Below are 11,696 nucleotides of genomic sequence, written 5' to 3' on the forward strand. Positions count from 1 at the left end.
CCATAGTAAAATGTTTCTCAAGTAAAGTTTATGTTGAAAATTTGGTTACAAATGACATTTAAAGTAGAAATTTTATGTTGGAATTTTTAATGGGGTCTACTTTCAATTTAGATCGGGTTAAAATAGATTTGGATTTTTCTAAGTGAGATGATATATTATACGCACAAAATAGATAATGAGCGAACGGGAAATTAATTTTCAAAGTATACTTATTACTTGAATAGAGAAAATGGAGTTTGGAAGGTTTTGAATGAGCATTTGTCCCACATTGAAAAAGTGATGTGGGTTTGAACTATTATATATATATATATCTCCGTTGTATAAGGAGTTTGAATTGTATAGCATGAAGATTCTCTCCTCAATTCTAAGGGAAAAAAAAAAAAACGTTCACCTACGCTATTGTGAGATATTTTTTCTTGATTCCTACCTTGAGATAAATTGTAATTCTTGTCTTTAATTTCATTTCTTTTCACATTTTTGTCTACTTTCTACTATGAAAATATGGAAAATATTAGGTTGTTGATGCTTTATGGGTTAAAAACCGTTGTCTATTGAGTGATAAATCGTAATTCTTGTCTTTAATTTCATTTCTTTTCACATTTTTGTCTACTTTCTGCTATGAAAATATGGAAAATATTAGGTTGTTGATGTTTTATGGGTTAAAAATCGTTGTCTATTGAGTGTTGTTGAAGCTGATGTTTTTTGTAAATCACACTAAAAGATAATGATTTTTAACCGTTGTCAAATATATCAAAGACAATGGTTAAAGTGCGCTTAAAGTGCACAAAGAATACAGTTTTAAAAACCCATTGTCTTTGAAGTGTTGTGTATTCAAAGTGCATTTAAAGAAACACACCAACAACAACGGATAAATAAAATTATTGTCTTTAAAAAAAACACGCACAAAGACAACGGTTTAAAAAAACTATCGTCTTTGAAGTGTTGTTGATTCAAAGTGCACTTAAACACAAGTAGACAACATATCAATATAACGGACAAATAAAATCGTTGTCTTTAAAAAAAAAAAAAAAGCACAAAGATAATGATTTAAAAATGGTCGCCCTCGCCGGACATGGAAGTTCGCGCTGGTGACGGAAAATATCGCCGGAAAATTGAAAAATGGCCTGGGTTAATTGCTATTTTTTTTCGGTTTAAATGGCTTAATTGCTTTATTTTTTCGAATTCAATGACTTATTTGGAGGTTATTTGAGTTGGATGGCTTAATTGCTTGTTCCCAAATAGTAGGATGGCTTATTTGTAATTTATCCCTTTTTTTTGTGTGTATGTTATTGGCGTAGGTGGAGGTATGAGAGAGACAAGAGATACTGCTTGCAAATGGAAGGGTTTTTTCCTAATAAAGTAAGTCTCACTAGAAAAAGGGCAAAAAAAAACAAAAAGGAGCAATGCTAGTGCGCATTTCGCGCACCAAGCCGCGTGTTTTTTTTCTTTTTTTTTTTCTTTTTTTAGTTTGCTTTATTTTTTGTTCATGTCAAAAGCCCTAACAGTTTGAGAACCGCTGATGTTGCTCTAACTTCTTGTATACTATACTAGTGTTTTACACGTGCGTTGCACGGAAAAAAAATTTGTTATTATAAATTTAAATAATAAAATTTAAAAATAAAAATATATTATAATGTACAATATAATAATATAGTTGAATTTTCGTATATTTGGTCAAGTATCTATTATCATAACATACAAAATTAAAATTTTGTATGATTAATATAATCTCTAATCATATACATATTTATATAAATTTATAGAGAAAAATTTACATTATTAAATTGAATTATTCCTAATCTTATTTCATATATATTATAATTCTAACAATATGAATAATAACTAAGAAATTATACTTAGAAATTAAAAAAATGTAAAATTTAAATTTTGTATATGTGATTGTGTAATACAGTGTATATACAAATAATATTTATTAATATGTATATATGTAAATTCTATAATATAATTTCTGTAATTATAATTTATATTGATATATTATATTAAAATAATTAAATTTATAAACTGACAAATAGAATTTTTATTTTGTATGATTAATATAATGCATAAGTATATGTATGTATGTATGTATTTTTATAAATTTAAATATTTATGAATACACATTTGTTAATTTTATAATTTTTTTAATTATATTTTATATTTTATTAATTATAATTAAGAAAATTACATTTACAAATTAAAAGAATTTAAATTTTAAATCTATATGGATTAATGTAATCCCTAACTATGTTATATATTTAGACAAATTTTTAAATATTTTTAAATTTTTAATTAAGACTATGAGTTTAGACATATTTTAAAATAATTTTTTAATAAATATTCATTGTAGTAATTAACGTGTATAATTATGGCAATAATCACAATTCTATAAAAAATGTATATATATTTTTATATTGTACAAAATACTATAAATATAATATGTCTACAAAAATTGATAAAAAGAGAAATTTATAATTTTTTATTATATAGATATTGATAAATATTATATAATTTTTTTCCTTGCATGAAAAACCATTCTTATTTTAAAATTTTACATTGATATATGAGTTTTGTATCAAAATCTACTTTGATGATATTTTAAACTTTGAGTAACACTTGTGTCAGACCGTCTCACGGGTCTTAATCCGTTAAACGGGTCAGATCTTTGATTAATAGGTCAGATCTTTGACCTTGTTAGTTAAAAATCAAACCCGTCTCACGGATTGAGACCATGAGACAGTCACACACAAGTTTTTTCCTTAATCTTTTGTTTGTTATCATAAATAGTAATAGATGTCTAGAAACCATTTATTTTTGTTTCTAAATATTTTTCAACCCGTAAATGTAGCACAATCAAAACATCTCTAGATCATTATTTAAATAATAGGTTCACAATAGACTTTGTGGTTCAAGATTTGTAGATCTATGATATGTTTTTAACTAATTTATTTGAAAGTTTATTTCTGTTAGTTCTATTATCTCTTTTTCGTTTAGTTCTATTACCTATTGTTCTTGTCATGCATCTTGTGCTCAAATGACATGTAGTGATTCTCCCGTATGGGAGGTCATGATATTGAGCCTTGTATTCAAAAAAATAAATCTCTTATTCTTCTTCGTTTTAAATTGATAGATCTCGAGATGATGCATCATTCTTAAATATGTGAATTCCAATAAATTTAATAAAATTATATTTAAATGTGAAACATTTACCCAATAACATTATTTTTTTTTTCAAACTCCGCAAATGTAAGTTAGTTCAATTAGTTCATTTTTATGTTAGTTTTTCTTCAGTTATGTTATTAACGTAAATTAATTTGTTTTGAGCTCATAATATTTAAATAATAACTATTATTTTAGATTTGTAAATTTTTATAATTTATGGTATTTTATAAAATTTGTTCACAGCATTTGAACTATAAAACTTTTAAATTAATGCAATAATACTTATATTTGTTATTAGTAGAGAGCTAAAATCATAATAATGATATATTATACCTTTCACATTTTTAAACTTTGAAAACCAACATCATTTATGTAGGATGAAATTTATATATAGTAGTAATAATATTGTAGTTATTTTTAAAAGTTAGATGAAGTAAACAAATTGGGATGAACTTTTGACATGCAACAATGATTCTATATATATATATTCGAATCAAATTAAATTATTTTAATTTTAATAATTTTAATTAAAATTCAAAAAATAAAACAAATAAAATTAAAAATATCTATAATACAAAAATATTAAATTGAAGAGAAGATTTCAATTTTATCTTATTAGAATAAATTAAATTTGACATATCTATTTTGGAATACTATAATATACATCATATAGTAATTTGATTGTTGTAAATTTTTTTTTGTGTGTGAATATTATCATGAGAGAAATTTAATTATGTACATTAACATAATATAGTAATATTTGTTTGGAATACTATAATGTATATCATATAGTAATTTGATTGTTGGAATTTTTATTTTTTTGAATATTATCATGAGAGGAATTTAATTACGTACATTAACATAATATAGTAATATTTTTTTAATACTATAATATACATCATATTGTAATTTGATTGTTGTAATTTTTATTTTGCTTGAATATTATCATGAGAGGAATTTAATTACGTACATTAACATAATATAGTAATTTTTTTAACACTATAATATACACCATATAGTAATTTGATTGTTGGATTCTTATTTTTTTGAATATTATCATGAGATCGAGAAATTTAATTACGTATATTAACATAATATAGTAATATTTTTTTAATACTATAATATATATCATATAGTAATTTGATTGTTTGAATTTTTTTTTTGAATATAATAATGAGAGGAATTTAGTTACGTACATTAACATAATATAGTAATATGTTTTTAAATACTATAATATACATCATATAGTAATTTGATTGTTGAAATTTTCATTTTTTTAATATTATCATGAGAGGAATTTAATCACATACAATAACATAATATAATAATATTTTTTAATACTATAATATACATCATATAGTAATTTGATTGTTGGAATTTTTATTTTTTTTGAATATTATCATGAGAGGAATCTAATTACGTACAATTACATAATATAGTAATTTTTTTGAATACTATAATATACATCATATAGTAATATATATATATATAATACGCAAGATTAAAATATTTTGAACAATAATTGAATTGCATGGTATAATAACTATAATTTTGTTTAATAATTATTATTTCCGAGTGACTATTTTGTTAACATATGTACATAAATAAGGAATCCATACAGGAATGGAATTGACTAAAATATTTCATATTAATTTCCGTGTAGAATAAGGAATGTAATCATATTTTGAATATTTTGTCAATTTTAGACATAAATAAGGAATGATAAGGAAGACTAGAATTTCTGATAAGTAATTATTATATAATATTATGTTGACCGATTTCAAAATTTTTGGACTAAAATGAGCGGGAAAGCTAGTACTTCTGTTTTAATATATATATAGATGACGACAATAGCTCTAGTGTGAGTGTACTAACGTGCACGAATCCTTCTGTCCACTATTGTTCTCACATGTTAGATGGCGTGCACGAATCCTTTAATAGACTTTCAAGTCTTGGGCCACTCCATTGACGGGGCGTTTGGTTGGAGAGAATTACAATTTCATTCCCACTCAATTTTTATCTAATTTTGAAGGCAACTAAATTCCTTTTAATTTCATCTCCCCCGCGATTTTAATTCCATGGATTTTAAGAAGGAAAAAGGATAATCCTAAGACAAAATTAACCCTCTTCTTTTTAATCTAAAATTGATGTTTGACCTTTCCTTCTAGATTATAGCATGTATTATTCTTCGACTACTATCAGCAGAGAACGTCGTTCTTAAGCAATAATCATTCTAGACCAACCTTAATTAAGTATATTTTCTCAAAACTCTCAAGTATTTGAATTTGATATGTGTATATAGCGTATTTGCCTAAATTTTGAACAACAAAATTTTCATTCTATGCGCCGATGGTGGTGTGTTGTATAATGTTCATTTTGTGCGTTGATCTATGCAACAGTGAATGGCATGAGTTGTGTGTTTGTTAACTTTGTTCATAATAGCGAATGAATTCTTTATTTCTATGCAATAGTGATTGAAAATTTGCATTGTTTATAATAACAATAAAATAACAATAACAATAACAATAACAATAACAATAACAATAACAATAACAATAACAATAACAATAATAATAATAATAATAATAATAATAATAATAGGCATTTTGGACTTTATACTACTTATTCCCATTTAATTTTCATGTATACCAAATATTGAAATAGAAATTTCCAGTTATTTTATTTCTGCAAACGAAATACTGGAATTTAAACTCTCACTTTCTTCCCACGCTATTCTTTTCCCATGGAATTACAATTCATTTCCCACCTAATTCCTTCCCCCAACCAAACGCCTCGTGAATCTGTCAAAATTTAGATTGAGCGGATTGAGCTGCGCTAAACTAACATCCAATATAGCAATATTTCAATTGTTATATCATGGACAAGGGTCCACCTTCATATTATTTGTCTTCAATTAATAAATTATGTACCTACTACAATTAACATATTTGTCTTCAATTTGTTTATAAGTGCATAATATGTTAACTGAAAGTACATAAAAATATTAACCTTGTGGAACCTGGTCTATGGTATGTGGTATAATTTGTCGCAATATTTTATCACTATCATGTAGTCATCTTTAAAAAATTATTTTAAAAGATGAAAATGTAAGTAAACCATGGAATTAATTAACCTGTGGTCAGAATTAATTAATACGTACCAACTAAATAAAGGGAATATATAAAGATATATAACAAATAAGTTTTCGGGAATGACAATGTGCCTTGTATTAGGATGTTTGTGTAAGGAGATAACTAGGGGTGTGTTTTGTTCGCACATAGGAATCAGAATCGGAATGAGTATCAAATACTTGTAATGGTAACGGGTTTTGGTTAAAGTATGTTGCGTGCTTGGTAGTAAGGTGGAATGTGAATGATTATTAATAGTTAGGGAAGAGGGGGAGGAAGAGATCGGAAATGAAACCCTTATTTTATTAGGGAATGGATTTTGCAATTAATGGGGTAATAAAAACTCATAGTAGTGTTCTAAAAACCTATCAACCAAACAATAACAATGACATTAATACCCATTCTGATAGCTAAACCTGTCAACCAAACACACCCTAGATGTGTAATAACAAGTCAAGATGATCTATTTATTACACAAGGTTAAGCAATTAAACCTTACTAAATACATTTCAACCTCTAATACTAAAGAGATTGTTTCAAACTTATCTTCAATATGTCCATCACCATGAATTCACCATGGGACACACTTCACAAAATTATTGTGCTCAAATAGGATGAGAAAAGAACCATAGAACCAAAGCACAAAGAATCAAGACACATGGGATCAGATGAACAGCTCTCTCCCCAACTCCATTTGCAGGAACATCCTTCTTATAAACTCCGGGATCTCCGTCGGTGACTGGCAACTCATCGGGAACCAATGTTCTGAACGGCGGCGAGAAGTTCGTGGCCATCAAAGACATATTAACGTGAAACTCGTCGGAAAATCTCGCGGCGCTGGAGGATCTATACATTATCCTCCCGGTGAAAAAATCTGTCCCGGATTTGTCTACACCGTGATAGCTATTCTTGCAGCCTAGCTACCTTGCTCTTCTTATATAGAACATCTTAGCATGTGATGAGCCATGAAATAGGATGCACATTGCTTAAATACTTGAAAAAAGTGAATCTTACTAGGATAATGTGCAAGCTAGCCAAACGTTGACTATGCACAAATGGCAAGAGAGATGCAACTTTGCAAGTAATCAAAGGTAAATGCCCATTTTCAAAAAAAAAAAAAAAAAAAGTAAATGCCCAGAAAGAGTGGCCTGGTCGAATTGATGAAGTCTGATTCTTCAATCAAAATATCACAAATTTAATTTTTGTTATCTTTTTTATCAAATATTTTATAGAGGATTTTACTTGAGACGTTTACCCCTCATATACTAGAGTAAAATGTATTCTAAAACACACTTCAAATAATGATTGTGAGTTTTTTTGTCACTAATAATAAAATGATAAATCATAAATGCCATGTGAAGCATGCTTATAACGTAATCTAATGAAAGCGCTTGCGTGAAGGTTGCTATATTTTAAGGTAGTAATCCATTAATCAATATGGACTGCGTGGACCGTCCTAAGTCTATGTTCATTTTGGTTTATCTCCATATTCCTTTCTCATGTCAAAGGTGGTTCAATTGAATTTTAATTGGACCTCATTTCCGAGAAACCTCTTTCATGGAGTTTTTACATATGGATTCATTCTCCCTACCTTATACTTTTATTTAGAGAATTACTAATTAATTAAGTTGATAAATAACTTTTTTTTTTTTGGTGGATGATAAATAACTTATTTGACAAGTCAACTAAATTTTTTTTTAAAAAAAAAAAAAAGAAAAGAAAAAAAAAAAGAGAAATTATCATCTGTCCTCATCCCTTAGACTATCCTTACTTCCTTATCCCTGAAAGTTTGGGCCTCTACAAGATGATGTGGCTACTCAAGTTATTATTATTAATTTTATTTTTTTAAGTTCTGATCTGTAATGCAAGCTTGCAAAAAAAAAAAAAAAAAAAAAGAGAAATTTTCGCATGACAACATGTCTTTTTGTATTTTTTTTAAATTATTACTTCGTATTATTTTGTTATTTTATTGTATTGCGATTAAATAAAAGTGATACCACTTTTTAAAGTGAAAGAGAGTATTGTAGGGATGCAAAAAAAAAAATAATGAATGAATTGTAAATTTGATGATGTAGAAATATAATGCACTTTTACATTAAAATAAAAACTTGTGTGAAACCGTCTTACGGATCTTCATTTATAAGACGAGTTGGGTTAAGATGAAATATAATACTTATACTAGCAAATGCAATACTAAATCACTAATAAAGTATTACATTTCATATTACCCGACCCGTCTTACGGACAAAGATCTGTGAAACGGCCTCATACAAGTGTGACCCTTAAATTAAAAGTGAAATAGTATTGCAGGGATAATAATAGGCCTTATGCCCATACCCACACATAATTAGTCAAATAGGTTATTATGTATGATACATATCTTTTCTTTTTTATTTGTTACTTTGAAATTCGTTCTTCTTTGATTGCACCAATAGAGATTTTTTGGACGCAGTTTAGAGTGTTCACTTACTGTATTATTATAGACACATCTTTTATTGAGTGGAACAGTCGATAGTTGACTTGAATATTTAAAGTTACTCCAAACTCAAAACTAAGGGGGTGTATTCAATCATGACTTTTGTAGATTTTTAAAAACTTTTAAAATGGTAAATTTTAATAAACTTTTATTGACTTTCATATATATAAAGTCGTTCAAAACTTTTTAAAACTTTGTAAGACTCTATAAAAGTCTGTATAAAAAACTTGCATAAACTTTTATCAACTTTTTTATTTTAAAAAGTCTACAAAAGTCATTAAAATTCTAAATTGAATACATCCTTACAAACTTTTATAAGCAATTCATAAAAATATTAAACACTAAAATTTATAGTTATAGAAATTGTTCAAATAAAATATTTAAAAATATAATTATTTTTTCTTGAGAAATTAATATTTAAAAAAATATAATTACTAGTTGCATAAAATAAAAAAAAATAATAATATATATAAAAATTATATTTGATATTCTGCTAGGTATCAAGCAAAGAGCTATTATTTGCAATAACAATATGGGACTGCTAACAACAACAAGGTGCTTCTCTTTGTAGGTTCAAATTGCTATTGCGAACAATAGTTCACTATTCGTAATAGCATGTTGTTAAAAAGAAAGAAGAAAAAAGAAAAAATATATTATGAATATTATGAAACATATAGTAAAAGTTGACGGTGATAGATAAAAAAAATTTACTCTGTTCATGTATTTAGGAGAAAAAATTTAGAAGTTAGGGATAAAAGGTTCATAGGAAAAATCAAAGTATACAGGCAACAATGAAATAAAAATAATATTATTTTGAATTTTTAGAGGAAAATTGTAAAGTTTAGGAGAGAGAAAAAATTGGTAGAGTTTAGGTATGTAGAAAATATAGGATAATGAAGAAAAAATAATTTATTGAATTTAGGTATAAGGTTTATAATGTTTAAAATTTTAAATAAGGAGAAAAAAATAAAGTTTAAATAGAGAGAGAGAGAAAAAGAAAAACCTTCAGTGTTGGTAGAAAGAAAATTTTGAAATCTTGGGGTTGGAGGTTGGATTTCAACTCTTTATATTTGAGAAGGAAAAATATATAAAAGTCTACAGAAGTTCTAAAATTAAAAAGTCCTTACAAATTCATAACTTTTTGAATACCACATGACTTTTAATTTAATTGAATACCATATGACTTTTGAAGACTCTTTAAAAATCTTGATCGAATATTGCATGACTTTTAAATACTCTCTAAAAGTTTGAATTGAACACCTCCAAACTTTTAAAGTTTATAAAAGTCTTTAAAATTCTATGAAAGTCATGATTGAATACACCTCCTTTAATTATCTAACTTTTGACATTTGATTAAGGATAGATGAATTCCTTTTATTCAAATAATATTATTTAATATTATTAATTAATAATTTCTCATGCATATTCTCAATCCCAAGACACGTAGGTTCTCAACTTCTTCATTCTCAACCGTGTCATAATTTCTTCCTCTTCGCCCACAACTTTTGACTCCCACTCTTCCATCTAGTCCATACAAAATACAGTTTTATCATTATACATCTCTGTTTGCAAAAAATAATAATAATAATAATTAATAAATAAATAATTATACATCTCTATAGGCAACCCCGCTAATTTTAAAAATTTATACTCCGTAATACTTATGAAAATAATCTCGCTCATTTTTTACTTGAATTTTGATTAATCAAATTTTACAATTAATAATTTAGATTTGTTCATAAATTTTCACCTAAAAATGGTTCTCATATAATTAGAATGACAATGGGTTCTCTCTCATACAGTTTAGATTTTGTTTAGCCCATCAACGTATGTTATGATTAGGCTTTAATTCAGTGGGGTTGGAAAAAAAATCTATTGAACCCAGAAACTCATGGGCTAACCCCGATGGCAGGATAATATCGTGATATTGCAAAGCTATAATATGTCAATTTTAATACCATAAAGCATAAATTCTAGTTTATAAATTATGTGTTTCTAAATAAATTGAAAATACATAATATTTCAACTAACAGACACATAATATGTTAACTACATATGTAATTAACATATTATGTGTTTGTAGTTAACATATTATGTGCCTTTAATTTATTTACAAGCACATGTTAATTGCAAGTATATAATATGTTAACTGTAGATACATAATATGAATGTCATTTTGAACTATAATCCACAATGCAAGGTGAACTCTGGTCCATCGTATAATTGGGGATGTATAATACATTGTTTTCTTGGTAACCATTTTCCAATTGCACTACATAAATTTATATAAGATCTATAAAATATATGATATTTCATAACAATTTTTGAAAGAAATTATAGTATAAATAATAACTTTTGATAAAAATCAATACAACTTTTATAGATTAAAAATTTGTGATATATACTTTTATAAACGTTCACATAATCTACAGAGAACACACCCCACACTAAGTTAAACTAGTGAGTAGTGAATATTTGCACTCACTGCGAAATGGTCTGACCAGAGAGAGAGAGAGAAAAAAATAATAAAGAAGAAAAATCATGTCATATTTAATCTAAATAAATAGTATACATTAAGATGGTGACATTACATTTTTGCAATACAAATATTTTATACTCTAGACTTGCATCATATTGTGATGGTTCGTGTTATACTTATTTACACTCAATCCTAACATGACAGGCAAATTATTGTGTGGACTATGAATGCAATATACATTTTTAATATACTAAAAATACATTATTTGTGTACTGAATGTACATTATTTGATAATATATAAAAAATTAATGTATTTTCAAATAATGTACTTTATATATACAAATAATGTACTTTTTATTTATGGTTCACACAAATGTATGGACCATGGTTCATGGAATAATGACTGCAACATGACCCTAGCATAACAAGGTAGGATTTGCAATATCCAGTTTGT

Source organism: Ipomoea triloba, chromosome 13 (genome assembly GCF_003576645.1).
Source record: "Ipomoea triloba cultivar NCNSP0323 chromosome 13, ASM357664v1".
NCBI classification, from domain to species: Eukaryota; Viridiplantae; Streptophyta; class Magnoliopsida; order Solanales; family Convolvulaceae; genus Ipomoea; species Ipomoea triloba.